Here is a 27,734-nt window from a genome sequence, read left to right as displayed (position 1 = left end):
CAAATTTGGTGTAGTTGTGGCCGAGAAAAACTAATTCTTCTTTTACATGTGTTTAGATAAGAGTAAGCTTTAGCTAGGGTGCTCCTAAGTTTCTCCCTCAAATGCAGCAAATTTCATTAAAATCCGTCCAGAGATTACCTCAGAAAAGCGTTTCTGCGTTTTACATGTATTTGAATAGGCCGCGTCGGAATTGGGCCCAAGCTAAAGCTTCCTCTCAATAATCTGAACCACACTTCCGATTTCGGTTTTGCCCGCGCGCAATTTGAATGCTAGCTGGAACGCGTTACGCCGGCAGTGCTGATCGGCGCGGCATTTTTTCTTCTACTGCTCAACCCCGTGCGGTATTGGTGCGGAATCGTCTTATTATAAAGTAAAAATGATTGCGAACGATCTTTCCAAGCCTCCGTCGAATATGTACCCCGTGCAACTTCATAAAGACGCAAGCCGCCTTGTGAAATTAGGAAGCGTTTATTTTTACTCTATATAAATGCACGTTCCGGGCTTTCCGTGCATTCATCCAAATTTCTAGCACCAGGTAAGCTGCAGTAGCTCCCGTACAAAGCTCCACCGGACGACTTCGACTGAAAATTACAAGCATGTGTCATTTTGGCATTAACAGATTATAGGAATAATGCACGTAGAGGCGAAACGTGCGAAAGTGGTGATTGGGCGACATCACAAACAAATGCAATTCGACTCATACCGAAAAATACCCTACATAACATATGACGAAAACATCCGATTTGCAAGCGTTCTTCCATTCCCGGGCCTTATTTCCTGCACTTTAAGAGCATAAATACACGGGCGACTGCGTGTTTGCAAAAGAACTTGGCTTCAACCGACCCGGTAGTACGCTAAGTATACACAGAGGTGGCCACAACGCACGCTGTCAACCAGACCATGCTAGACGGTCGCAGAATTCCTTCTATTCGCGCTCAACACAAATGCGTGGGCGCAAAGCCTGTTTTCAGCCGTTCAGAAGACGGAATTTTCGAGTCACAACTTCCTGGTGTTTGAGCTCCTTGGTGTTCTGTGCGTTCTGCCGGCGCAAGCAGTACACTCCCATGTTAACACTCTTGACAATCACTCGTCGCTATTTGAACAGCGTGAGTATAGAAAGAAGGTATATGTTGTTGCGGGGCCATAAAAAGCGTCACAAACTTGTCCCAGTGAGATTCAGTACACGCCAACCTTTGTCACCACGGCCACGCTGCTTTTAGCTAACTGCGTCACAACGTCAAGCGCGGCGAGCCTGTCTCAAAGTAATCCCAAAAAGTAACGAAATTAATTACAATAATGCTCGGAGTCAGAGAATGCGTCACGAACTTGTCCCAGTAAGGTTCTCCACACGTGAAACTAAATGCATCACACGGCCGAACTGATTTTTGCTAACTGCGTCATAACACCATGCGCGGGGAGCCTGTCTCAAAGTAATGCCAAAAGCTCACAAAATTAATTACAATAATGCTCGGAGTCAGAGAAAGCGTAACGAACTTCTCCCAATAAAATTCTGCACACTCGAAACTAACTGCATCCCACTACCGAGCTGCTTTTCGTTAACTGCGCCACAACGCCAAGCGCGAGGAACGTGTATCAAAGGTATCCCTAAAATTAACAATATTATTTACAATAATGCTCGCGGTCTGAGCAGGCATCACGAACTTGTCCCAGTAAGGTCCTGCACACGCGAAACATACTGCATCCCACTACCGAGCTGCTTTTCGTTAACTGCGCCACAACGCCAAGCGCGAGGAACGTGTCTCAAAGGTATCCCTAAAATTAACAATATTATTTACAATAATGCTCGCGGTCTGAGCAGGCATCACGAACTTGTCCCAGTAAGGTCCTGCACACGCGAAACATACTGCATCCCACTACCGAGCTGCTTTTCGTTAACTGCGCCACAACGCCAAGCGCGAGGAACGTGTATCAAAGGTATCCCTAAAATTAACAATATTATTTACAATAATGCTCGCGGTCTGAGCAGGCATCACGAACTTGTCCCAGTAAGGTCCTGCACACGCGAAACATACTGCATCCCACTACCGAGCTGCTTTTCGTTAACTGCGCCACAACGCCAAGCGCGAGGTACGTGTCTCAAAGGTATCCCTAAAATTAACAATATTATTTACAATAATGCTCGCGGTCTGAGCAGGCATCACGAACTTGTCCCAGTAAGGTCCTGCACACGCGAAACATACTGCATCCCACTACCGAGCTGCTTTTCGTTAACTGCGCCACAACGCCAAGCGCGAGGTACGTGTCTCAAAGGTATCCCTAAAATTAACAATATTATTTACAATAATGCTCGCGGTCTGAGCAGGCATCACGAACTTGTCCCAGTAAGGTCCTGCACACGCGAAACATACTGCATCCCACTACCGAGCTGCTTTTCGTTAACTGCGCCACAACGCCAAGCGCGAGGAACGTGTATCAAAGGTATCCCTAAAATTAACAATATTATTTACAATAATGCTCGCGGTCTGAGCAGGCATCACGAACTTGTCCCAGTAAGGTCCTGCACACGCGAAACATACTGCATCCCACTACCGAGCTGCTTTTCGTTAACTGCGCCACAACGCCAAGCGCGAGGTACGTGTCTCAAAGGTATCCCTAAAATTAACAATATTATTTACAATAATGCTCGCGGTCTGAGCAGGCATCACGAACTTGTCCCAGTAAGGTTCTGCACACGCGAAACTAACTGCATCCCACTACCGAGCTGCTTTTCGTTAACTGCGCCACAACGCCAAGCGCGAGGTACGTGTCTCAAAGGTATCCCTAAAATTAACAATATTATTTACAATAATGCTCGCGGTCTGAGCAGGCATCACGAACTTGTCCCAGTAAGGTCCTGCACACGCGAAACATACTGCATCCCACTACCGAGCTGCTTTTCGTTAACTGCGCCACAACGCCAAGCGCGAGGTACGTGTCTCAAAGGTATCCCTAAAATTAACAATATTATTTACAATAATGCTCGCGGTCAGAGCAGGCATCACGAACTTGTCCCAGTAAGGTTCTGTACACGCGAAACTAACTGCATCCCACTACCGAGCTGCTTTTCGTTAACTGCGCCACAACGCCAAGCGCGAGGTACGTGTCTCAAAGGTACCCCTAAAATTAACAATATTATTTACAATAATGCTCGCGGTCTGAGCAGGCATCACGAACTTGTCCCAGTAAGGTTCTGCACACGCGAAACATACTGCATCCCACTACCGAGCTGCTTTTCGCTAACTGCGTCACAACGCCAAGCGCGAGGAAAGTGTATCAAAGGTATCCCTAAAATTAACGAAATTATTTACAATAATGCTCGCGGTCAGAGAAGGCATCACGAACTTCTCCCAATAAAATTCTGCACACGCGAAACTAACTGGGTCACACGGCCGAACTGCTTTTCGCAAACTGCGTCACAACGCCAAGCGCACCGAGCGTGTCTAAAAGGCGCGCCAAAAAGTAACTAAATTATTTACAATAATGCTCACGGTCAGAGAAAGCGTCACTAAGTGCGTCACACGGCCGAATTGGTCTTCTCTAACTGCGTCATATCACCAGGCTGCGGCGAGTGTGCCCAAAAACTACCGAAATTTTTTACAATAATGCGGGTCTAACAGAAAGCGTCACAAACATCTCCCAGTGCGACTCATTAACTCAAATTAGCTGCGCCAGAACGGCTGCGCTGTTTTTCGTTGACTGCGTCACAAGTCTCGGTTCCGTGTCGTAAGCTATATATTTGCTTGAAATGCGTCATAGACTCTCAAGCAAAAACTCAGTGCCCTTTTACTCTATAAAGAAGGATGACCAGCGAACATGTGTATGTGGGCCCTTTAATGGCGAACTGCGCCTCGGCAGCGGGTCGTCCCGGCAATGCACTATCTTCAGGAATTTGTGTCATAACGCCACGCACGGACACGATCTACACAAGGACACGATCCTGGGGTAACCAGCCCTTAACAGCTTCGCTGTAAAAAATTTCTCACCTAGCTGTAGTCCAATAGGGCATGGTGCCGTGTCAAAGTGCAGAGAATAACGGGAGAATACGTCGGAAGCACAAGGAATCAGGCTAAATAAAAAAATTAAGAAAAAAAAACAGGCACACAGGTCGCCGAAAACGCAAACGCTCACATGAGCAGCCGGCTTTGCTCGCTTCGGCGGCGCGTCTGACGCATGACGCATGCATCTGGCGCGCCACTGCCCTGTCGCTGTGTTATGCAAGAAAAGTAAGCCGCAAAGTAAAACCTAGTTCACACCGATATGTTCAGTTATGCCGGGAAATAATAAAAGAAGTAAAACAATGTTAACTTCATTTCACTTTTTTTTTTCGATGCTCGCGGCAGCAAACGGTCACCATTCCTACTAGCGTGACGTATTTCTTGTTGACAGTTTTCGCCCAGTGTCCCCTGTATTTGAATTTCTTTCTCTGTGCCATAACCTTCAAATCGCGCTGGACTGTGCTGCTGTAGAAACTGAACATTCCACACCAGTAATATCGTTGCCGCAGCCTTCTGAAGGTTTTTAGGACGCTGGCGTGGGCGCTTTGAGGGTCGGCATGGAAGTACGCGCAGATATCGGAGCGCATGTGATGAGGGATAGCCAGAAGTCATTTCCGGCCATCAGGCATATATATGCGGCGGTAGAGGGTGTTGTCTCGCACGGCTGCTTACCTGAGCAGCATTGGCCTTGCCATCTCGCCAAGGAAGACGGAGGCCATGCTGCTCCAGGTTCTCTAGGTCCGCAAGGTAGTGACACGTGTATTTATATTTATCGGGCGACCAGGTTTCACCGCCTAACAAATCTTATCGCACAGCGCGGGACGCGCTCGCATGTATTCGAAGTTTCTGGAAAGTTATCGATGCTTCTATCCGCAGTCTGTTGTTGCCGAACCTTGTGTTATCTGATTTATTCGCCTGACGCGAATGATGTAGAACTTTATGGAAGGCACGCGGGTCCCAACGATTAGTCTGGAACATTCGACGATTGTGTATAAAAGCCGACGCGCTTGAACCGCTGATCAGATTTTCGACGATCGCCGACCGTGTTCGCCGCTATCGTTGTGCTATAAGTGTAGCCTGTTTTGTGGGCACAGGTTCGCCCAATAAAAGTTAGTTTTGTCTATCACAGTATTGCTACTGTGTTCTTAACGTCACCACCACGTGACAGTAGTCTCCCAGCTTCTTGCCCGTGGACAGGGCTGTACCACCAGGTAGGCTCTGCGCTGTTCGATGCAGCAGCCACCTCTTTCTGCACGGCAGGATGACATCCTCTTCCCTGGTCGCAACTAGCTACCAGCCCTCCTAAATGTCGTCGAGTGCATGGACTCGTCGGGGCTCCCGGCGAGACTCTAGGACTTTCTGCAAAGACGAATAGCCGTGACCCACTCAAGGCTACCTGACCTGGCCCAACCATCTGGCTCCTGCTGGATCACCGCATCCTGGCCTGTCACCAGATTACTCTTCCTGCTGGACCCACTAGGCCCTTCCTGCTGGTCTGCTCGGCCGCTTGTATGGCGACACCTTAACCTCCTACTCTCCTATCTCGTTTGCTGCCACTCTCCCCCCCACCCCTGTTGGCGCTGAGCCGTGCTCCCGCAAGGGCTGCGGAAGATAGCGTCAACCTTTCTTTTTCCCCTCAAGAACCACTTCTCTCTGCTTGACGGCGTAGCATCTGCGTTGAACTAACGACCGATGGAGCGGCAAGGTAATTGAGCAGCAGGGCAAGCGATAGGTCCTAGCCTAGTGGAAAAGCACAAAGGATGCTGTCGAACGCAACATGCGCACAGACGAGCGAAAAATGCGTGCAGAATTTGAAGAAATAAAATCCAGCTTGAAATATGTTAGCACAAGTCTCGATGATGCGAGCCGTCGACTTGACATTGTTCTGAACGAGAACAAAGGTATAAAGAAGGAAAACGATGCTCTCAAACTCAGGATCCACGTTTTAGAAAAAGATCTTGCCAACTGTCAAATAAACATGCCAAAATGGGAGCAATACTCGCGAAATCGAAATATTGAAATCAAGGGAATATAAAAGCAGATGACGAGAACCTTGCACAGCTCCTGACGAAAGTTGGCGAAGCTATCGGAGAACCCATATCAGCCTGTGACGTCGATATGTGCCACAGGGGCAGACTAAAGATAAAGATAAACCGAACATTATTGTCCAGTTTCAACGCCGCGAAAAACGCGACAAAGTTCTCAACGTCGCTGAATGCAAAACGACGCTCCAATCTATATAAATGAGCACTTGTGCCCAGCGATGAAAAGAATCCTGAAGATGGCAATTTCCCGAAAGCGCGAAAACGGTTGGAAGTTCGTTTGGACAAGAAATGGGAGCATCTTTGCCCTTCGCACGGAGACGTCACCTATCACTGCTACTTCTCGCGGAAGTGATGTGGAAAAGATTAGCAGCACTTAACAGTTGTAGTGTTATAAGCATTCGATGATGTCTATTCGCAACGTTATGTCGACTAGTTATATCGCCCCTGAGGACATTCAGCACGTTGTGAAATCGAGAAAAACGGCAGTAAGTTGTTCAAAGTGATGCACTTAAACGCACGGTCACTTCAACCAAAAAAAGAAGATATCACTTTGCTGTTGGAATAATGTGGCATAATCTTTGATCTTTTAATGTTCACAGAAACGTGGTATACTAGTGATTCAGAACATTTCATGCTGCCGAGGTTCAACCATTTCTTTTTAAACCGCACGGAGAATAGAGGGTGGGGGACGGGGGGGCGTTGCCATTTTAACAACACTTGAGTTTTGCGAAGTAATTGAAGAATATAGCCTTATCACAAAAAAATACGAATCCTTATGTATCAAGAAGGGTACAAATGTATTCGCTGTTCTGTATTGCCCTCTTAGCGGTTCTATGGCCGATTTTTTAACATTTACTGATCGTCTTTTGTCACATGCAAATGCTATGAATTATAGGCTTACTGTCGGTGGTGATTTTAATATAGATGTCTTGAAGAACTCAGTTACAAGTAATGAATTTTTATCAGTGCTTGAGTGCAACTGTTTTGAAAATGTCATCACTATGCCAACACGAGTTACTGAATCAACAATGTCATTGCTGGACATGTTTGTTACCAATTCCGTAACAGAAGAAATAATTTCAGAGGTGCTAAGTTGCGACATAAGCGATCACTTCCCTATATTTATTTTCCTAAAAATGCACACAAACCCGGCCTACGTGAAACCAGAGGAATTCACGTACCGCTCAGTGACACCTGCAACATTGGAGCCCTTTAGGCACCGTATTAAGCAATTGGATTGGAATTATATTTTGGCCGATGGAGATGCAAACAACTCGTATAATAACTTTATAACAACATTTAAAGAACTTTACTTTGAATCGTTTCCTCTTAAGACATATCACAGACCAAACAAATCGCGGAAACCATGGATAACAAACTATCTAAAGCGACAGATAAACAATAAAAATAAGCTTTACCAGCAGTTCGTTAAAACACGTAATGCGTACTTATGGGCTGAATACAAGACTGTTAGAAATAGGTTGAATAAAGAAAAGGAAAGGGCGAAACTGGACTATTACTACCATATCGTCGATCCACAACGTCCAGAGCGACGTAATACCATGTGGAAAAAACTAAATGAAGTGCTGAATAAAGGAGCCATTCCCACTAAAATCGATAATCTGGAAATAGACGCGAAAACGTTAAACGGAATTGAGCTTGCAGAACAATTCAATTATTTCTTCGTGAAAATAGAAAATGCCAGCCACAGCGCACAAACAACAATCGGCATAAATCCGATACCAAACACGCTTTTTCTTAAACAAACTTCCAGTTCTGAAGTAATTACACTATTCAGTAGAATAAAAAATAGTCGCAGCTGTGATCCTGATGGCATATAAATGCGACCAATCAAGTATGCATTAGACATCATAGCAGAAGTATTAACACATATCTACAACTTGGTGTGGCCAACAGGTATTTTTCCAACGCTCATGCAACTGGCAAAAGTTACTGTGATATACAAAACAGGAGATAAAAACAATTTAGGCAACTCTCGCCCAATATCTATACTCCCCATTTTCTCTAAATGCCTTGAAAAAATAAACTATAGCATCGATATCTTCTCGAGAAAGTACAATCTTATTACCGAATGTCAATATGGTTTCAGAAAGAAACGTTCAACTGAAAGCGCTCTATTAGCACAGAAAGAAATCATATCATACAATATCGAAAAGAGGCTTTTGACACTTGCATTATATTTGGATTTCAGTAAGGCCTTTGATCGCGGAAGTCATGAATTATTATTAAATAAATTAAAATGCTATGGATTTTTTAGAGGAATCTCACTCAAACTTATTCAGTCGTATTTGAGTGCGCGGTCTCAGTACGTTCAAATAAATGGCTGTGTGTTGTGTTTTTTCGGCGCTATAACCCTCTTCTGGAATCATGCACCAACTAACCCCCCAACAAGTATTACTCAAATGGCTTTAAATCCCGCACATAACCAATTAAAACCGGGGTGCCGCAAGGCAGCATACTAGGGCCTGTATTATTTTTATATTACATCAATGACATAATCAACATCGACGAAGATTTCAAATTTATAATCTATGCTGATGATTGCACACTATTTTTTACAGGAAAAAGGTTAGGCACTCTCGAGGCGCTAGCAGCAAACACCTGTTATAAGCTTCGCGATTGGTCTACTAAAAACAATTTAACGCTAAATGAAACGAAAACAAAATGTGTCCTTTTTCGTGCCCTATTACCCTAGGCCCATACAAAATTGCTGTAACCAAATCAATTAAGACGTTTGGAGTAAATTTTAATGAACTTGTATCCTGGAATGAGCAAGTAGGTCGAATTAGCTTAAAGCTGAGACGCGTTGTTGGTGCTTTAAATTGTTGTCGATATCTTTTGCCTCTTACCATAAAGCGACTTACTTATCAAGCTCTCTTCCATGCTCACTTGAACTACTGTGCTTTATTATAGGGAAACACTACATTAACCAATTTGAATAAGCTAAAAATACTTCAGGAAAGAGCTATTAGGGCGATAGAGAACATACCACACCTTGAACACACCAGACATCTTTTTGTTAAACACAAAATTGTTATGGCGAACGACATATACAAATGCAGGCAGCTACAATCCTATATTAGTGCAAATCGCGGGAAGCTTGACACTTTTCTCGCATTTGTAAATCTTGAACCTACTCAAAGTATTTACTTCCATCGGTATAAACCCCTGGAAAATTCCATTCTCACGCACTATTTACGGCACGCAAAGGCTTGGCCACACATTACCAAGCACTCTTAACGCATATGAGCAGCAAGACATTGAAATCAAAACACTAAACCCCACCAATGTAGTTAGTTTGTTCTTGTAACTGCGCATTCCTTAAATTGTATCATTTTATGTCATGTTTTCACTAAGCATAGAACTACGATGCGATCTGTCTTCTTTTGCTTTATTATGGGCAAATATGATCCTATATGCAGTATTATTTTTGGTACTGGTGTATAATAATTACTTGCTTTCATTTGTGTGTTTACACTATCATTTTCATTATTCACTTTTTGCTTGTATATTTACCCTGTCATTGCGCCAACAGGGTGGACGGTGCTTAGTCAAGCTGCAGTATCCGCAGTTTTTTCACCGTCTCCCCTTTTTCACAGATGTTTTTGTTTGGTGAAAATAAAACACTGACTGGCTGACTGACTGTCTGCTGCATCGAACAGCCGCAGAGCTCACCTGGTGGTACAGCCCTGTCCTCGGGCAAGAAGCTGGGAGACTGCCTTGCGAACCCAGAGAACCTGGGCGTGCAGGGTCCTGGCAGCAGGTAGCCAGGACAGCCGTTGATCAATGAGCAGCCCCAGGTACGTCACTGCCATGCTCGAGGGTAAGCGGACGCCTTCCAGCTCTTGGGTGGAGCAGCATGGCCTCCGTCTTCCTTGCTGAGATGGCAAGGACAATGCTGCTCAGGTAAGCATCTGTGCGAGACAACACCCTCTACCACCGCATATATATACGCCTGATGACCGGAAATGGCTTCTGGCTATCCCTCATCACATGCGCTCCGATATCTGCGCGTACTTCCATGCCGACCCTCAAAGCACCCACGCCAGCGTCATAAAAACTTTCAGAAGGCTGCGGCACCGATATTACTGGTGTGGAATGTTCGGTTTGTACAGCAGTACAGTCTAGCGCGATTTGAAGGTTATGGCACAGAGAAAGAAATTCAAATACAGGGGACACTGGGCGAAAACTGGCAACAAGAAATACGTCACGCTAGTATGAATGACGACCGTTTGCTGCCGCGAACATCGAAAAAAATAGTGAAATGAAGTTTACATTGTTTTACTTTTTTTTATTTTCCGGCAAAACTGAAAATATCTGTGCGTAAATTATGTTATACTTTGCGACTTACTTTTCTTGCGTCACCTAGCGACAGGCCAGTGGCGCGCCAGATGCATGCGTCATGCGTCAGACGCGCAGCCGAAGCCAGCAAGGCCGGCTGCGCATGTGAGCGTAGGCGTTTTCGGCGAACTGTGTGCCTGTTCTTTTTTTCTTTATTTTTTTATTTAGCCTGGTTCATTCTGCTTCCGACGTATTTTCCCGTTTTTCTCTGCACTTTGACACGGCACCATTTATTGGACTACAGCTAGGTGAGAAATATTTTACAGCGAAGCTGTTAAGGGCTCTGTTACCCCAGGATCGTGTCCTTGTGTGGATCGTGTCCGCGCGTGGCGGTATGACACAAAATCCTGAAGATAGTGCAATGCCGGGACGACCCGCTGCGGCGGTACAGTTCGCCATTAAAGGGCCCACATACACAGCTTCGCTGGTCATCCTTCTTTATAGAGTAGAAGGGCACTGAGTTTTTGCTTGACAGTCTATGACGCATTTCAAGCAATTATATAGCTTACGGCACGGAACCTAGACTTGTGACGCAGTTAGCGAAAAGCAGCGCAGCCGTTCTGGCGCAGCTAATTTGAGTTAATGAGTCGTACTGGGAGGTGTTTGCGAGGCTTTCTGTGAGACCCGCATCATTGCAACAAATTACGGTAGTTTTTGGGCGCGCTCGCCGCACCTGGTGTTATGACGCAGTCAGCCAAAACCAGTTCGGCCGTGTGACGCAGTTAGTTTTGCGTGTACAGAACCTTACTGAGACAAGTTCGTGACGTCTCCTCTGACTCCGAGCATTATTGTATTTAATTTCGTTACCTTTTGAGATACCTTTGAGACACGCTCGCCGCGCTTGGCATTGTGACGCAGTTAGCTAAAAGCAGCTCGGCCATGGTGACAAAGTTTGGCGTGTACTGAGTCTCACTGGGACAAGTTTGTGACGCTTTTTATGGCCCCGCAACAACATATACCTTCTTTCTATACTCACGCTGTTCAAATAGCGACGAGTGATTGTCAAGAGTGATAACATGGGAGTGTACTGCTTGCGCCGGCAGGACGCGCCAAACACCAAGGAGCTCAAACACCAGGAAGTTGTGACTCGAAAATTCCGTCTTCTGAACGGCTGAAAACAGGCTTTGCGCCCACGCATTTGTGTTGAGCGCGAATAGAAGGAATTCTGCGAGCGTCTAGCATGGTCTGGTTGACAGCGTGTGTTGTGGCCACCTCTGTGTATACTTAGCGCACGCACTATCGCGTCGGTTGAAGCCAAGTTCTTTTGGAAACGCGCAGTCGCCCGTGTATTTGTGCTCTTAAAATGCAGGAAATAAGGCCCGGGAATGGGAGAACGCTTGCAAATTGGATGTTTTCGTCATATGTTATGTACGGTATTGTTTGGGATGAGTCAGGTATTTTTACGCCATGTATGTAAAAGCGAATTGCATTTGTTTGTAATGCCGCCCAAACAACACTTTGGCACGTTTCGCCTCTACACGCATTATTCATATAATGTGTTAATATCAAAATGACACATGCTTGTAATTTTCAGCTGACGTCGTCCGGTGGAGCTTCGTGCGGGAGCTACTGCAGCTTTCCTGGTGCCAGAACGTTGATGAATGCACGGAAAGCCCGGAAAGAGCACTTATATAGAGTAAAAATAAACGCTTCCTCATTTCACAAGGTGTCTTGCGTCTTTATGAAATTTCACGGGGCACATATTCGATGGAGGCTTGGAAAGATCGTTCGCAATGATTTTTACTTTATAATAAGACGATTCCGCACCAAGACCGCACGTGGTTGAGCAGTAAAAGAAAAAATGCCGCGCCGATCAACACTGCCGGCGTAACGCGTTCCAGCTAGCATTCAAAATGCGCGCACCGAAAACCGAAACCGGAAGTGTCATTCAGGTATTAAGAGGAAGCTTTAGCTCGGGCCAAACTCCGACGCGCCCGAGCTAAAGCATCCTCTTAAGAAGAAGCTTTATCTCGGGCTCAACTCCGACATGGCTCATTCAAACACATGTAAAACGCAAAAACGCTTTTCTATGGTAATCTCTGGACCGATTTTAATGAAATTTGCTGCATTTGAGAGAGAAGCTTAAGCTATAGTGACTGTCGAACCGGAATTTCGATTTAGGGCCTTACAAGATAAAAATGTAACTGTAGCTTTTCGACTACAATTGTAAGTTTGTTTGTTTGTTTCTTGAAGGCGGTGACATACCTTTATAAAATCATCCACCGGCAGAATTCGTACAGAGGACCTCTAACACAGAAGCCCGACATTGAAACCATTACGCCACGGACGCTTTTTTTTATTATTATCATTGCATGGAAAACAAAATTGAAGATATATTACCAAGCGGACACAGCTATACACTCAAAACTCAGGCAAACACCCACATGCGTCTAACAAGTGCATCCTGCCTGGCGGAGGTTGCTGCACAGCGTACACACTTCTCACATAAGCAGAACTTTCTCGAAAGAATGATCTTGTAGGTCGCGGGCTTTCGGCGTGGCAATCACACAGTACAGTCGCAATGAAAGATACGCGGCCCACGGCTCCGGTCGCAGGAGCGACATCGGGGCACACCGGGGCGCTGCTTTCTGCATCGGGCTAAAGCCCCCAACATCGGGCGCCTGCTTTGAGGATGCACTGAGTAACGCCATACTTCGCCCTCACTCTCGTGCAGCCAAGTCACGCGCTTGATAAATTTCAAGTGCGGCGTTCGGCTGTCTCGCAGCTGGCGGTCAGTTGGAAAGAGGGTTCGTCGGTGCGCGCCTGCCTTCCTCCCCGAGCCAGCTCGCGTTCGGCCGTTCGGCTAAGCGCACGGAATGTACACTATAAAAAAAGTTTACACCATAGAGTTTCTAAACTAACTTGAAACTCTATCGCTTACACCCTCTGAGTCTTGTCCGCATTTCCTTTCTTTAACGCTGCGAGCCCGGTACTTTCCAGTAACGAACGGCATGCGCGTTATCAGCATGACGTAACATTCCCGACAGGAAAGTAGCGGGTGCGGCGTTTTCAAGAAAGGAAACGCAACCAAGGCAGACGACGATTATTGCTGTGTGGCAGACATACACCCCAAAGGGCGTAAACTTTTTTTAGAGTGTATGCCTGGCAGCGTCCAATTTGGTTTCACGTTTCATGTTTACGTGCGCCTCGCGCCCGTACGTGCCGCGCGTTCGTGCTTGGCGTTTGAACAGAAGGCGCACGTGCATGCAGGCTCTCAATGAAGGACGCCATGGCAAGGCATTGGTGCATAGGAGTAGCAAGCAAAGAGCCACCACTTTGTTGGTGTCAACGCCCATCCTGTCTAATGTTCCGTTCTCGTTTAAGGTGAAAGCCAGGCACGTAACCAGGGGGTACCCAGAGTACGTGCCGATTAATTTCGGGGGCAAGGGCCCGGCCCCCCCCCCCCGCTATCCGCCCCCAAGGCACTACTCCTCAGGCACATTCCTAAAGCATCGACAAATCAGCCTACTCGGCGGTCAACATCCTGCTGCCTGTTACAGCGAAAACAGTGTATGACTAACTTCCGTAGTATTTTTCGGCGTCCGTTCACAGAATAAATCATCATATGGGCCGATCCTGGTGATAGTGCAAAAATGGTCTAAGATCAATGGCACATACCCCTGTGGACCGGGGAACCTATAACGCGCCCTTAGGAATATTCGGGATGTGCCCACATATGGGGAGCGCTTAACGCCTGCTTCGCCGCCACCGCGGGTCGGCCCTGTATTGCACTAAATTCGGGATGGGTCCACTTATGGGGAGCGCTTAACGCCTGCTTCCCCTCCGCCGAGCGTGGACTTGCTATTGTAATATCTTCGGGATTGGCCTACGTATGGGGAGTTCTTAATGGCTGCTTCACCTCCACCGGGGTTCGGCCCGGAGTTGCACTATCTTCGAGATCGGCCCACGTGTGAAGTGTGCTTAACGCCTGCGTCACCTTCGTCGCGGGTAGGCCCAGCGTTACACTTCTTTCAGCATAGGCCCACGTAGCGGGGTTCTTAATGCCTGATTCACCTCCGCCGAGGGTCGCCCGGTGTTGCGCTATCTTCGGGAGCGGCCCACGTATGGGGGGTGCTTAACGCCTACTTCACCTCCGCCATGGGTCGGCCCTATGTTGCACTACTTTTGGGAGCGGCCCCCGTATGGGGGGGTGCTTAACACCTGCTTCACCTCCGCCACGGGTCGGCCCGATATTGCACTACTTTCGGCATCGGCCCACGTATGCGGAGTGCTTAACGTCAGATTCACCTTCGTCGAGGGTCGGCCGGTGTTGCACTATTTTCGGGAGCGGCCCACGTATGGTGTGTGCTTAACGCCTGCTTCACCTCCGCCGCGGGTCGGCCCGATATTGCACTACTTTCGGGATCGGCCCACGTATCCGAAGTGCTTAACACCTCATTCACCTCCGCCGAGGGTCAAACGGTGTTGCACTATCTTCGGGAGCGGGCCACGTATTTGGGTTGCTTAACGCCTACTTCACCTCCACCGTGGGTCGGCCGGTGTTGCGCTATCTTCGGAAGCGGATAACGTACGGAGGCTGCTTAACGCCTGCTTCACCTCAGCCGCGGGTCGGCCCGATATTGCACTACTTTCGGGATGGGCCCACGTATGAGGGGCGCTTAACGCCTGATTCACCTCCGTCGAGGGTCCGCCGGTGTTGCACTATCTTCGAAAGCGGCCCACGTATGGGGGGTGCTTAGCGCCTGCTTCAACTCCGCCGTGGGTCGGCCGGTTTTGCGCTATCTTCGGGAGTGGGTAACGTATGGGGGGTGCTTAACGCCTGCTTCACCTCAGCCGCGGGTCGGCCCGATATTGCACTACTTTCGGGATGGGCCCACGTATGAGGGGCGCTTAACGCCTGATTCACCTCCGTCGAGGGTCCGCCGGTGTTGCACTATCTTCGAAAGCGGCCCACGTATGGGAGGTGCTTAGCGCCTGCTTCAACTCCGCCGTGGGTCGGCCGGTTTTGCGCTATCTTCGGGAGTGGGTAACGTATGGGGGGTGCTTAACGCCTGCTTCACCTCAGCCGCGGGTCGGCCCGATATTGCACTACTTTCGGGATGGGCCCACGTATGAGGGGCGCTTAACGCCTGATTCACCTCCGTCGAGGGTCCGCCGGTGTTGCACTATCTTCGAAAGCGGCCCACGTATGGGAGGTGCTTAGCGCCTGCTTCAACTCCGCCGTGGGTCGGCCGGTTTTGCGCTATCTTCGGGAGTGGGTAACGTATGGGGGGTGCTTAACGCCTACTTCCCCTCCGCTATGGTTCGGCCCGATGTTGCACTACTTTCGGGATCGGCCCACGCATACGGGGTGCTTAACGCCGCGTTCACCTCCGCCGAGGGTCGGCTCGATATTGCACTACCTTCGGTATCGCCCCACGGATCCGGAGTGCTTAACGCGTGACTCGCCTCCATCGAGGGTCGGCCCGATATTGCACAACTTTCGGGATCGACCCACGTATGCGGGATGCTTAACGCCTGATTCACCTCGGCCGAGGGTCAGCCGGTGATTCATTATTTTCGGGAGCGACCCATGCATCATCATCATCATCAGCCTGGTTACGCCCACTGCAGGGCAAAGGCCTCTCCCATACTTCTCCAACAACCCCTGTCATGTACTAATTGTGGCCATGTCGTCCCTGCAAACTTCTTAATCTCATCCGCCCACCTAACTTTCTGCCGCCCCCTGCTACGCTTCCCTTCCCTTGGGATCCAGTCCGTAACCCTTAATGACCATCGGTTATCTTCCCTCCTCATTACATGTCCTGCCCATGCCCATTTCTTTTTCTTGATTTCAACTAAGATGGCCAGTTTCTCTAGAACAATCCGTCCACCATCCTTCAACAAATCTGCTGTTACCTGATCCTCCCCAGCTGCTGCCTTTCCCCTTTGCATATCTCCCAAGGTTGTCTTTACTTCTTCTGGCGTTACCTTAGGGATTTCGAATTCCTCCAGACTATTTTCTCTTCCATTATCGTCGTAGGTGCCACTGGTATTGTATAAATCTCTATAGAACTCCTCAGCCACTTGAACTATCTCATCCATATTAGTAATGATATTGCCGGCTTTGTCTCTTAACGCATACATCTGATTCTTGCCAATTCCTAGTTTCTTCTTCACTGTTTTTAGGCTTCCTCCGTTCCTGAGAGCATGTTCAATTCTATCCATATTATACTTCCTTATGTCAGCTGTCTTACGCTTGTTGATTAACTTCGAAAGTTCTGCCAGTTCTATTCTAGCTGTAGGGTTAGAGGCTTTCATACATTGGCGTTTCTTGATCAGATCTTTCGTCTCCTGCGATAGTTTGCTGCTATCCTGCCTAACGGAGTTACCACCGACTTCCATTGCACACTCCTTAATGATGCCCACAAGATTGTAGTTCATTGCTTCAACACTAAGGTCCTCTTCGTGAGTTAAAGCCGAATATCTGTTCTGTAGCTTGATCTGGAATTCCTCTATTTTCCCTTTTACCGCTAACTCATTAATCGGCTTCTTATGTACCAGTTTCTTCCGTTCCCTCCTCAGGTCTAGGCTAATTCGAGTTCTTACCATCCTGTGGTCACTGCAGCGCACCTTGCCGAGCACGTCCACATCTTGTATGATGCCAGGGTTAGCGCAGAGTATGAAGTCTATTTCGTTTCTAGTCTCGCCGTTCGGGCTCCTCCACGTCCACTTACGGCTATCCCGCTTGCGGAAGAAGGTATTAATTATCCTCATATTATTCTGTTCCGCAAACTCTACTAATAACTCTCCCCTGCTATTCCTAGTGCCTATGCCATATTCCCCCACTGCCTTGTCTCCAGCCTGCTTCTTGCCTACCTTGGCATTAAAGTCGCCCATTAGTACAGTGTATTTAGTTTTCACTCTACCCTTCGCCGATTCCACGTCTTCATAGAAGCTTTCGACTTCCTGGTCATCATGACTGGATGTAGGGGCGTAGACCTGTACAATCTTCATTTTGTACCTCTTAAGTTTCACAACAAGACCTGCCACCCTCTCGTTAATGCTATAGAATTCCTGTATGTTACCAGCTATATTCTTATTAATGAGGAATCCGACTCCTAGTTCTCTTCTCTCCGCTAAGCCCCGGTAGCACAGGACGTGCCCGCTTTTTAGCACTGTATATACTTCTTTTGGCCTCCTAACTTCACTAAGCCCTATGATATCCCATTTACTGCCCTCTAATTCCTCCAATAGCACTGCTAGGCTCGCCTCACTAGATAACGTTCTAGCGTTAAACGTTGCCAGGTTCATATTCCAATGGCGGCTTGTCCGGAGGGTGCTAAGAATCACTGGCTCCGGACCCATGCATGGCGGGTGCTTAACGCCTACTTCACCTCCGCCATGGGTCGGCCCGATATTGCACTACTTTCGGGATCGGCCCAGTATTTTGCGGTGCTTAACGCCTGCTTCACCTCCGCCGCGGGTCGGTCCGATATTGCACTACTTCCGGGGTCGGCCCACGTATGCGGGGGGCTTAACGCCTGATTCACCTCCGCCGAGGGTCAGCCGGTGTTGCACTATCTTCGGGAGCGGCCCACGTATGGGGGGTGCTTAAAGGGACACTAAAGGTTGCCATGAAGTCAAGTTAAATTGATAAAGGAATGCTCTAGAACGTCTAAGGCTTCATTATAATCGCGAACAGAGCTTTAGTTACCGAGACATTGAGGTAAATGCATGACACGATTTGAGACCCCGCAGCGACATTCCGGTACTAGCCCGATGACGAAAGCACTCCTCATCATAATTTATGTCACTAGTACTCAACTACTCGTATTAAAAATATCATTTCATTAGGCTATAAGACGGAAGAAAATGCTACTTGTCTACTTCTGTTCGATTCTAAGAAAAAATAACATTTTCACGTTACCCTTCAGTAGTATGGGTTGTCGAAAGGTTTCGTTGTCGCTCGACTCTGCACGCTCGACTCTGCGCCGCGCACGCTTTTTTTTTTTTGTTCAGTTGTTTCGTTATCGCGTCATGTTGCGCTGGTTGTTCTGGCTCGCGAAACTTGCATTTGAAACAAGCAGCGAGAATGCCATGTCCACGTGATGTCGGGGTATGCGCGAACGGTCCGCGGAGCTTGGCCAAGGGCAGTTGCAGCGGCGAATCCAACGTTACTTATCACTGTGTGCCAATGAGTGAACCTCTCCGTTCGAAGTGGTTAAGTGCCGTACCTCTGCCACAGCGCGTTGGCAACGAGCCGAAAAATCTCATAGTGTGCTCGCTGCACTTTCGTCAAGAGGATTACGAGTTCAACGCCGACAAACTGAAATCGTGTGGAGTACCTTTCAAAGCAATGGTTTCCCGTATAGCGCTGTTCCGTCGGCCTTGCCTGCATTCTCCGGAGCGCAAGAACAATTGCAGGTCGAAGACGGGGTGGCGAGTGCGCCATTTGGTTTTCACGAAGGAAAAGCTACAAATGTGCGAATATGTACAGCCATGGCATACAGTTGCCGTCGTAGTAGTACGCAACGACGCCGGTAGCGCGAGCCCTCATCAGCAGGTCAGGTTTATCAGTGCTTAAATCGATGAAGTCGAGCCCAGCATGGCGAGCCAATGTGTCGTTGTCAGGCCGTCCGTGGTGAGGTCGTAAAACGGCGCCGTCTGCGGGCGCCGTTTTACTCACCGACGGCGCAACGTCACTATGAGACCACGACCTCACCACTCCACGATCGGACGGCGGGCGATTTGAACTTCGGTAGAGGTACGCGGACGCTTCAGAACGCTTTTTTTTTTTCTTAGAAAATGTCTCTTCTTCGCATGAAACAAGCGTTTCGACGTTTCTGCGACGGCATTTCAACAGTCCACGTTGACTTAATATTAACCTTTAGTGTCCCTTTAACGCCTGCTTCACCTCCGCCGCGGGTCGGCCCGATATTGCACTACTTTCGGGATCGGCCCACGTATGCGGGGTGATTAACGCCTGATTGACCTCCGCCGAGGGTCAACCGGTGTTGCACTATCTTCGGGTGCGGGCCACGTATTTGGGGTGCTTAACGCCTACTTCACCACCGCCGTGGGTCGGCCGGTGTTGCGCTATCTTCGGGAGCGGGTAACGAATGGAGGGTGCTTAACGCCTGCGTCACCTCCGCCGCGGGTCGGCCCGATATTTCACTACTTTCGGGACCGGCCCAGTATTTTGCGGTGCTTATCGCCTGATTCACCTTCGTCGAGGGTCGGCCGGTGCTGCACTATCTTCGGGAGCGGCCCACATATGGGGGTGCTTAACGCCTGATTCACCACCGCAGAGGGTCAGCCGGTGTTGCGCCATCTTCGGGAGCGGGCCACGTATGGGGGGGGGGGGGGGGTGCTTAACGCCTGCTTCACCTCCGCCATGGGTCAGCCAGATGTTATACAAATACAAATATGCCTTTATTTCCATAAACGTACAATTTATGGGGGATTTAAGGAAAAAGTTGCTCGCAGCAACTTGATGGGCCTTAAACCCGGTCTGAGGGCAGCAGCAGAAGGCACAGGCACTGATTTACAACCGACAAAACAATACATAAGCAAAAAAACAATGACAAGTTGGCGTAGACAGTATGCCAGCAAACAGAAATGCAAAAAAAATAATAAAGGAACACCAAAAACACCATAAAAGACTACGCAATCCACAGTGTGCACTAGAACAACAAAAGCAGCGATAGAATCATTAACAAAGTAATAATTGTAGGAAAGAATAAGTCATGATTGAGCCGTTGACAGAGGCTAGTATCAAATGGAGATGTGTGACAACAGTCTACTTCAGAAAACAGTCACAAACAACAAATTAATTCGTCTTCAAATATCACTGAAATGCTCATATAAATGCGATACAGGACAAGAAGTGACATCTATAGTATTACATTTAAGCGTGTTTAATAGGTGTGGTAAACGATGGTACAATATTTGAAGAACATAGTTAGTGCGAGGGTGCGGCACATACCAGTGTTCAGGTGACCGTGTACTGTATTCTGTTTTGTTTCTAATTAATTGTGCTAACGACGTTATGTATAAATGGCTTTGTTTTGCTTCTTTAGGATAGGCTAGTAGCAGCCTCAACTCCAACAGAGAATGCAGTCTGAGTAAATTCAACTGTTTGAATAGAGGTGCAGTGTGAGCGTCTACTGGAGCATTACAGATGCTACGTATTGCCTCTTTTTTTGAAGCAAGAATAACCGGTTTATGTTTGTAGCGGACGTCGTACTCCACACGAGGCAGCAGTAGTGTACGTGACTCAGGAAGAGAGCGTTGTACAAAAGAAGTTTGACCTTGCATGGCAGCGGTCTTAAACTGAAGAGCACCCCAGCGACTTGCGCAAGTTTGCCTCCAAGGAAGTCGATGTGATCAGACCATAACATATGGCTGTCAAAAAAGACACCTAGCGTCTTCGCAGACTGAACAAGCTCAATTCTTGAAGAACCTATTATAATGTCGGGCTCTAAGTTCACACCTTTATTTTTTGGTTGAAATAAAATAGCTTTTGTTTTGTCAGTGTTAATTTTTAACCCATTGTCCTGTGACCATCTCTGTATTTTTTCAAGGAAAGAGTTTGCAGTTGAAACCAGCCTTTCAATGTTGTTCGATGAAGAAAGCACCGTAGTATCATCTGCATAGATGATGTATTTAGGTTCACTATCGACAAGAACAAGGTCATTTACGTAAATATTGAAAAGCAGGGGGCCCAATATGCTTCCTTGGGGAACACCAACTGTTACTTGCTTAAACTGGGAGCAGATGCCATTAAATTCAACAAGTTGATTCCGCTGATTTAAATAATATTTCACTATATCCACAGCAATACCACGAATACCGTAGTACTCTAGCTTCTTTAACAAAAGTTCATGGTTAATAGAGTCAAACGCTTTACTGAAGTCGATAAGAACCCCGAGCGTGAGCAGCTTGTTTTCAAAATTTCGCAACATTAGTTCCTTTTGTGTTAGTAACGCGAGCTGGGTTGACCGCCCCTTTCGGGAAGCATATTGACAGTCAGTGAACAGGTGATGTTTTTCAAGGAAATCTGAAATACGCCGAAATATTATTTTTTCATGTCCTTTTGAAAATACTGGAAGTATTGAAATGGGTCTGTAATTAGATATCACAGTTTTATTGCCTTTTTTAAACAGTGCAAGTACTTTCGATGTCTGCATTTTGGCAGGCAATACCCCAGATGTCAGGCAGAGGTTGTAAATGTATGTTAAAACAGGCGATATGATGCCCAAGACGTGCTTTACAGGTGTAATCTGTATGCCGTCAATGTCATACGACGTGGTATTACGTAACTCAGAAAATAAATGGACTAGCTCCGATTCAGTAGTACGATATAAGAATATACTATCGGGGCACCTGACCTGAGCATAGCGGGTGGCATTTCTATGGACACATAAACCAGCTGCATTAACAAAAAATTATCAAAAATAATCAGGAAGCACTTCATCCGGGATGATAATGCCATCTTTAAAAATCTCAATATTTGCAGGCGACGACGGCGCTCGATTTAACAGAACATTTAGTTTTTTCCAAGTTTTGCGACTATCATTTTGACAAGACATGAAGTATTCATATTCATAAGAGGCCTTGGCTTTCCGAAGCACATTTGTTAGCTTATTGCGGTAGCGTTTAAATATGTGTAGATCGGTTATACTACGAGACTTAACAAACTTGTTATAGAGCCTGTTTTTAAACTTTATTTTGCGAAAGAGGTCGTCCGTGATCCACGGTTTGCGAATGTGCGATGATCGCTTGCGTCTAGTTCGCAGAGGAAAGTTTTTCTGGTAACACGTGATGAAAATACGCAGAAATTGCTCATATGCTGATTGTGCACATTGTGTGGCATATACATCGCTCCAGTCAAGTAACTGAGTCTGTCTGTGAAACGTTTCGAGACGGTTTGGTGTAATCACTTGGCTGGGGAAAAGACGCTGTCCGTTTTTTTCAGTGCATCGTTTGAGACAGAAGAAAGAACGCCGGCTTTTATGATAGCCGTTGAAACATTGGTGATAAACAAATCCAGGCAAGTTGACGCGGCGTAGGTTACTCGTGTTGGAACGGAGATAACGCTTGAGCAACCATGCGACTGAAGCAAGATATGAAATTCTCGAGTTAAGCACGTGTCAGCTAGGAGATCAATGTTAAAGTCACCACCCCAGATGACGTCATACTTATATGTACAGACATATGCGAAGAAATTTTCGAGAAAACTAAAGAAACGTGGAATATTGCCTCCAGGTGGACGATAAAACACCGAGTAAACGCTTTTGCCGTTGAGAACTTCGTAGTCATCTGTGACACATGAGAATTCTTCGATGTAGTCGACATTATTTGGCATGAACAAGTAAGCTAACACCACCACCTCGAGAGGTAGTCCTAAATTGGTTGAAACATCGATAGCCCGGTAGATGCCAAACAAGAGAACTGTGGTTGTACCATGTCTCAAATAACATAACGAAATCAAATTTAAAATTAAGACTACCAAAAAACAAATCTAGCTCATTATGTTTGTTTCGAGCAGACTGGCAGTTCAAATGAAAACATTTAGTGGATAGCCAGTGTTCCAAACCGATGAAGTCGAGTAATTCTGTAGGCGATACCCAATCTCCACTTGACATGATGAACTGACGGTGTGCAGATTGACTCGTCATTTGAGACTGTTTAGCACGTGGGCGCTATCTCCTTCTTCCTTCCTAATAAAGATCTTGCCACCATGGTGCCAGACAAAGCGGAAGTCATTCGCTTTCGCCCATTCCTTAGCCTTCTTAAGTGGAGCCCTGTTTTGCGTTGTCAAGTTTTCCATCACATGTAGGCCAGATTGAAGAGCCGGAAACGCTTTTCTTTTCTCTAACCACTTATCTCTAACCGACTGATTCGCAAAACGTATCAAGACGCCTGGAATTTTATCCGCTCAAGCTGGCAGCCTGTGGATTGCCGAAACTAACTGATCATTCAGCATATCTAACTTGAGTTTGGATGCGATAGCGTTTATTTCTGTAAGCAGGCATTCGTCTCGAACGTGCTTAAGACCATGAACTTCGAGGTTCAGCTTTCAGCTCTGATACTCAATGTCATTTACAGAAGAAGCAATGCGCTGCAGTTTCGCACCAGAGCCGTCTGTTTTTTCGAGCTTTGAAGCCCTAGCGGTAAGCCATTTCATCTCGCCTTCATGCCTGGTTACGTCACCAAGAATGGCATCGCATTTGTCAGACATAAGCTTGACCGATGCCTCTAGGTCATGAACCACCTGCTTCAAGAAAAGCAGCTCGTCAAGCTTTCTATTCATCTCAAGAAGCAGGGCAGCAACAGAAGTATCTTCAGCATCTTTGTGACGGGAAACATTTGGTTCAGACTTTCGGCACTGTGTACATTTCCGCGATTTCTTATAGTCCTCGCCTTGCGACTTAAAAGTTTTCTCTGAGACTCCGGAGCAAGAGCCCAAATGGAAAAGGCCTAAGCATTCGCAGCACACCATGTGCCGGATATTAGATGACATATATCCCATGCAGTTCGCACAGGTTGTATCGCTGAGATCGCTCATTGTAATTTAAGAGTACGGCTATCTGGTACAGAGGAAAAACTTCTCGGAAAGGCGACTGACAAGAGCTAGGAGCACTTGGAACCAGGCACGTACCCAGGGGAGGGCCCGGGGGGAGCCCAGGCCCCCCCCCCCCCGAAATCAAGTGGCATACCCCCCCCCCACCCCTCCCCACCCACGCCACCACTCCTCACACATTCCTATAGCGTCACCAGATCAATGTTGAGACTTGGCAGCTGTTCATCGGTCAGCATTATGCTGCCTTTTTCACTCCTTTTAGATGGCGGTAGTTATCGGCATCTCTTGTAATGTGAAGGACAGTTTTCTCATAGATTCCGCACCCGCGCGATTAAATTGAGATGCGTTCAGTTGTCACCGTCTATTAAACCGTCACGCGCATAGCTGTTGCTTTTGTTAGTTCAACCTTCTTTGTTTAGGCTGATCCTGCGACCAGGAGAGGGATGCGGCTGTTACTCAGCTGGTCTGTACTCTCATGGAACGAGTTGAGGCCGGAGAAAACGCCAATTGCGTTTAACTTTTCCCTTTGCTTCATTATTTCCTTGAGTTACGGCTCGCCGCGACGCTGGCAGATGCCCGGAACCATATACACGTGATATGGGTTAGATAAGGTGGGAAATAAAATAATGTGAAAGAGCGTCCATCATGAAACCCTGCAATAACCCTTAAACCCATAAGCAAGATGACTGTCGCCCGTTACCTCGTCTGTTTTTCCCTAATTGTATGGCACTTTTCGAGCAAAATTGGAAACTGGAAACAAAAATCGCAAGGAGTTGAGAAATTAAGCGATCTACTAAGGGAGAGAGCCAAGGCAACAACCAAACTGCAAGCAAAAGCGAATAATAAAAAGTTAACCATTGTTTGTGAGAATATTTATGGATCAACATATTTTTATTTAAAAAGGAAGTAGAGAAAACGCCGCCGGAAGTGGAGAATAATTACTTGCTTTGGATGACGCTTCTACAGTTATCAGTCGAACCGCCTCACGTAGCCACTTGTCTGCTGTGCTTATGTGGGTGTTTTTCTAACCTTTCGCGGTGAGCGCAGTACGTCTAGAATCCCAGAGTCCTGCGCTCTACGCGGTTGTATGGGACTGGCGGCTACACAGCGTTACGCAATTCGCGGAACTGTCAAAACTGATCCACAAGGCGAAAATAACTGATATTCGAAACTATAACATGAGAAAGACTGAAGAAGCCGTAAAAAAATGAACGCAGCCTGAAATCAGTAAAAGAGAAACCTGGCATAGGACAAACCATGATGTATGCACTAAAAGATAAGGATAATATCATAAGCAATCTCGAAGATATAGTAAAAGCAGCGGAAAAATTCTAAGCTGACCTGTATACAGTACCCAGAGGAGTCACGATACCTCACTTAGAAACAGTAATGAACAGGATACAGAAACTCTCCTATAACTAGCGATGAGGTCAGAAGGGCCCTGCAAGACATGAAACGATGAAAAGCGGGAGGAGAAGGTGGAGTAACAGTCGATTTAATCAAAGATGGAGGAGACATAATGCTTGAAAAACAGGCGGCTCTTTATACGAAGTGTCTATCGACTGCAAGGGTCCGAGAAAGCTGGAAGAATGCAGACTTTATACTAATCCACAAAAAGGGAGACGTTAAAGAATTGAAAAATTATAGGACAATTAGCTTGCTCCCAGTATTATAAGATATTTACCAAAATAATCTCCAATAGAATAAGGGCAACACTGGATTTTGTCAACCAAGGGAACAGGCTGGCTTCAGGAAGAGATACCTTACAATGGATCACATCCATGTCATCAATCAGGTTATCGCGAAATCTGCAGAGTACAATAAGCCTCTTTATATGGCTTTCATAGATTACGAAAAAGCATTTGATTCAGTAAAGATACCAGCAGTCATAGCGGCATTACATAATCAAGAAGTACAGACCACTTACGTAAATATCTTGGAAAATATTGCTACATGCGTGTGGTATTTGTTTGTTTGAACGAGGTGCGTGCGCGCTGTCACTCCAGAAAAGAGGAGGAAGAACGAACTGGGCTCGCGCTGTGAATCTAACCGGTCAGCGCTGCAACCGTTGTTGTAAATATAATCTATAAATAGCTTCTCGTCTTACTGACTCGTCCTTCGCGTAAGAATATCTACAGAGGTTCTACAGCTACCTTAATTCTACACAAGAAAAGCAGGGAGATACCTATAGGGAAAGGGGTCAGACAGGGAGACACAATTTCTCCAAAGCTATTCACTGCGTGCTTAGAAGAATTCAAGCTATTAAACTGGGAAGGCTTAGGAGTAAAGATCGACGGCAATTATCTCAGCAACCTTCGGTTTGCGGATGACATTGTTCTATTCAACAACAATGCAGACGAGTTACAACAAATGATTCGTGACCTTAACAGAGAGAGTGTAAGAGTGGGGTTGAATATTAATATGCAGAAGATGAAGATAATGATAAAAAGCCGGGCAAAGAAACAAGAGATCAGGATCGCCAGTCGGCCACTAGAGACTGTGAAGGAGCACGTTTACCTAGGTTAATTAATCACAGGGAACCCTGATCATGAGAAGGAAATTCACAGAAGAATAAAAATAGGTTGGATCGCATACGGCAGACATTGCCAGCTCCTGACTGGAAGCTTACCATTATTATTGAAAAGTAAGGTGTGCAATCAGTGCATTTTGCCAGTGCTGACATATGGGGCAGAGACTTGAGAATAAGTTAAGGACCGCGCAAAGAGCGATCGAACGAAGATTGCCAGACATAACGTTAAGAGAGAGAAAGAGACCGGTTTGGATCAGAGAGCGAACGGTTATAGACAATGTTCTAATTGACATCAAGAGGAAAAAATGTAGCTGAGCAGGTCATGTAATGCGCCGGTTAGATAATCGTTGGACCATAAGGGTTACAGAATGGGTACCAAGAGAAGGAAAACGCAATCGAGGACGACAAAACACTAAGTGGAGTGATGAAATTAGGAAATTCGCAGGCGCTAGTTGGAATCGGTTGGCGCAGGACAGGGGTAAATGGAGATGGAGATCGTCCTGCAGTGGACATAAAACATGGATGATGATGATGATGATGATGATGATGATGATGATGATGATGATGGTGGTGGTGGTGGTGGTGGTGGTGGTGGTGGTGTGGTGATGATGATGATGATGGTGGTGGTGGTGGTGGTGGTGGTGGTGGTGGTGGTGGTGGTGGTGGTGGTGGTAATGGTGGTGGTGGTGGTGGTGGTGGTGGTGGTGGTGGTGGTGGTGGTGGTGGTGGTGGTGGTGGTGGTGGTGGTGGTGGTGGTGCCCCCCCCCCCCGAAAAAGAATCCTGGGTATGTGCCTGCTTGGAACATAAAAAAATGCTGAAGAACCAGCGTGGCAGCAGCAGCGGCAGAATACGTTAACATGAGTATTTGCTACATAAGTCAGCAAGTGTAAACAACCAACCTGCAAAAAGTTTTCAGCAGATTTAGACAGCGTGCCAGGCCTCTCCGCTGCTACTGCCAGAATGACGGCAGGCTTGTGGGGACGCCTTTTTATGCCTTGGCCTTGGTTCCCCTGGCGCTTCCGTCGCAGCGGCAAAGATGTGGCTGTTGACGTCGACGAAAGATCACTTGCGTGTCTTCGGAGACTGCACAGTAGTTGGGGCTCCGAAGCAGTTCATCGGCGGATCTGCAAAAAGTTTTCAGCAGATTTAGACAGCGTGCCAGGCCTCTCCGCTGCTACTGCCAGAATGACGGCAGGCTTGTGGGGACGCCTTTTTATGCCTTGGCCTTGGTTCCCCTGGCGCTTCCGTCGCAGCGGCAATGATATAGCTGTTG

General features: G+C 47.0%; 1 long non-coding RNA gene across 2 annotated transcripts in view; it reads right to left on the bottom strand.

The window, feature by feature from the left end:
• The window catches only part of LOC135911012 (uncharacterized), a 60,508-nt gene that overhangs the window by 18,593 nt on the left and 14,181 nt on the right, over positions 1-27,734 (bottom strand). Inside the window, exons 2-3 of one of the 2 annotated variants that reach the window (XR_010567182.1) lie at positions 27,361-27,585; positions 9,737-9,939 (exon numbers count right to left, since the gene is read on the bottom strand). This is a non-coding gene — a long non-coding RNA (uncharacterized lncRNA). Of the gene's footprint in view, positions 1-9,736; positions 10,195-27,360; positions 27,586-27,734 lie in introns of those variants that run through there. The other variant, XR_010567181.1, reaches the window with a different exon arrangement.

The sequence above is a fragment of the Dermacentor albipictus genome, chromosome 1, assembly GCF_038994185.2.
Source record: "Dermacentor albipictus isolate Rhodes 1998 colony chromosome 1, USDA_Dalb.pri_finalv2, whole genome shotgun sequence".
NCBI lineage: Eukaryota > Metazoa > Arthropoda > Arachnida > Ixodida > Ixodidae > Dermacentor > Dermacentor albipictus.
Note: the sequence above shows the minus strand (reverse complement) of the source record. Positions and strands in the feature narration are given on the sequence as shown.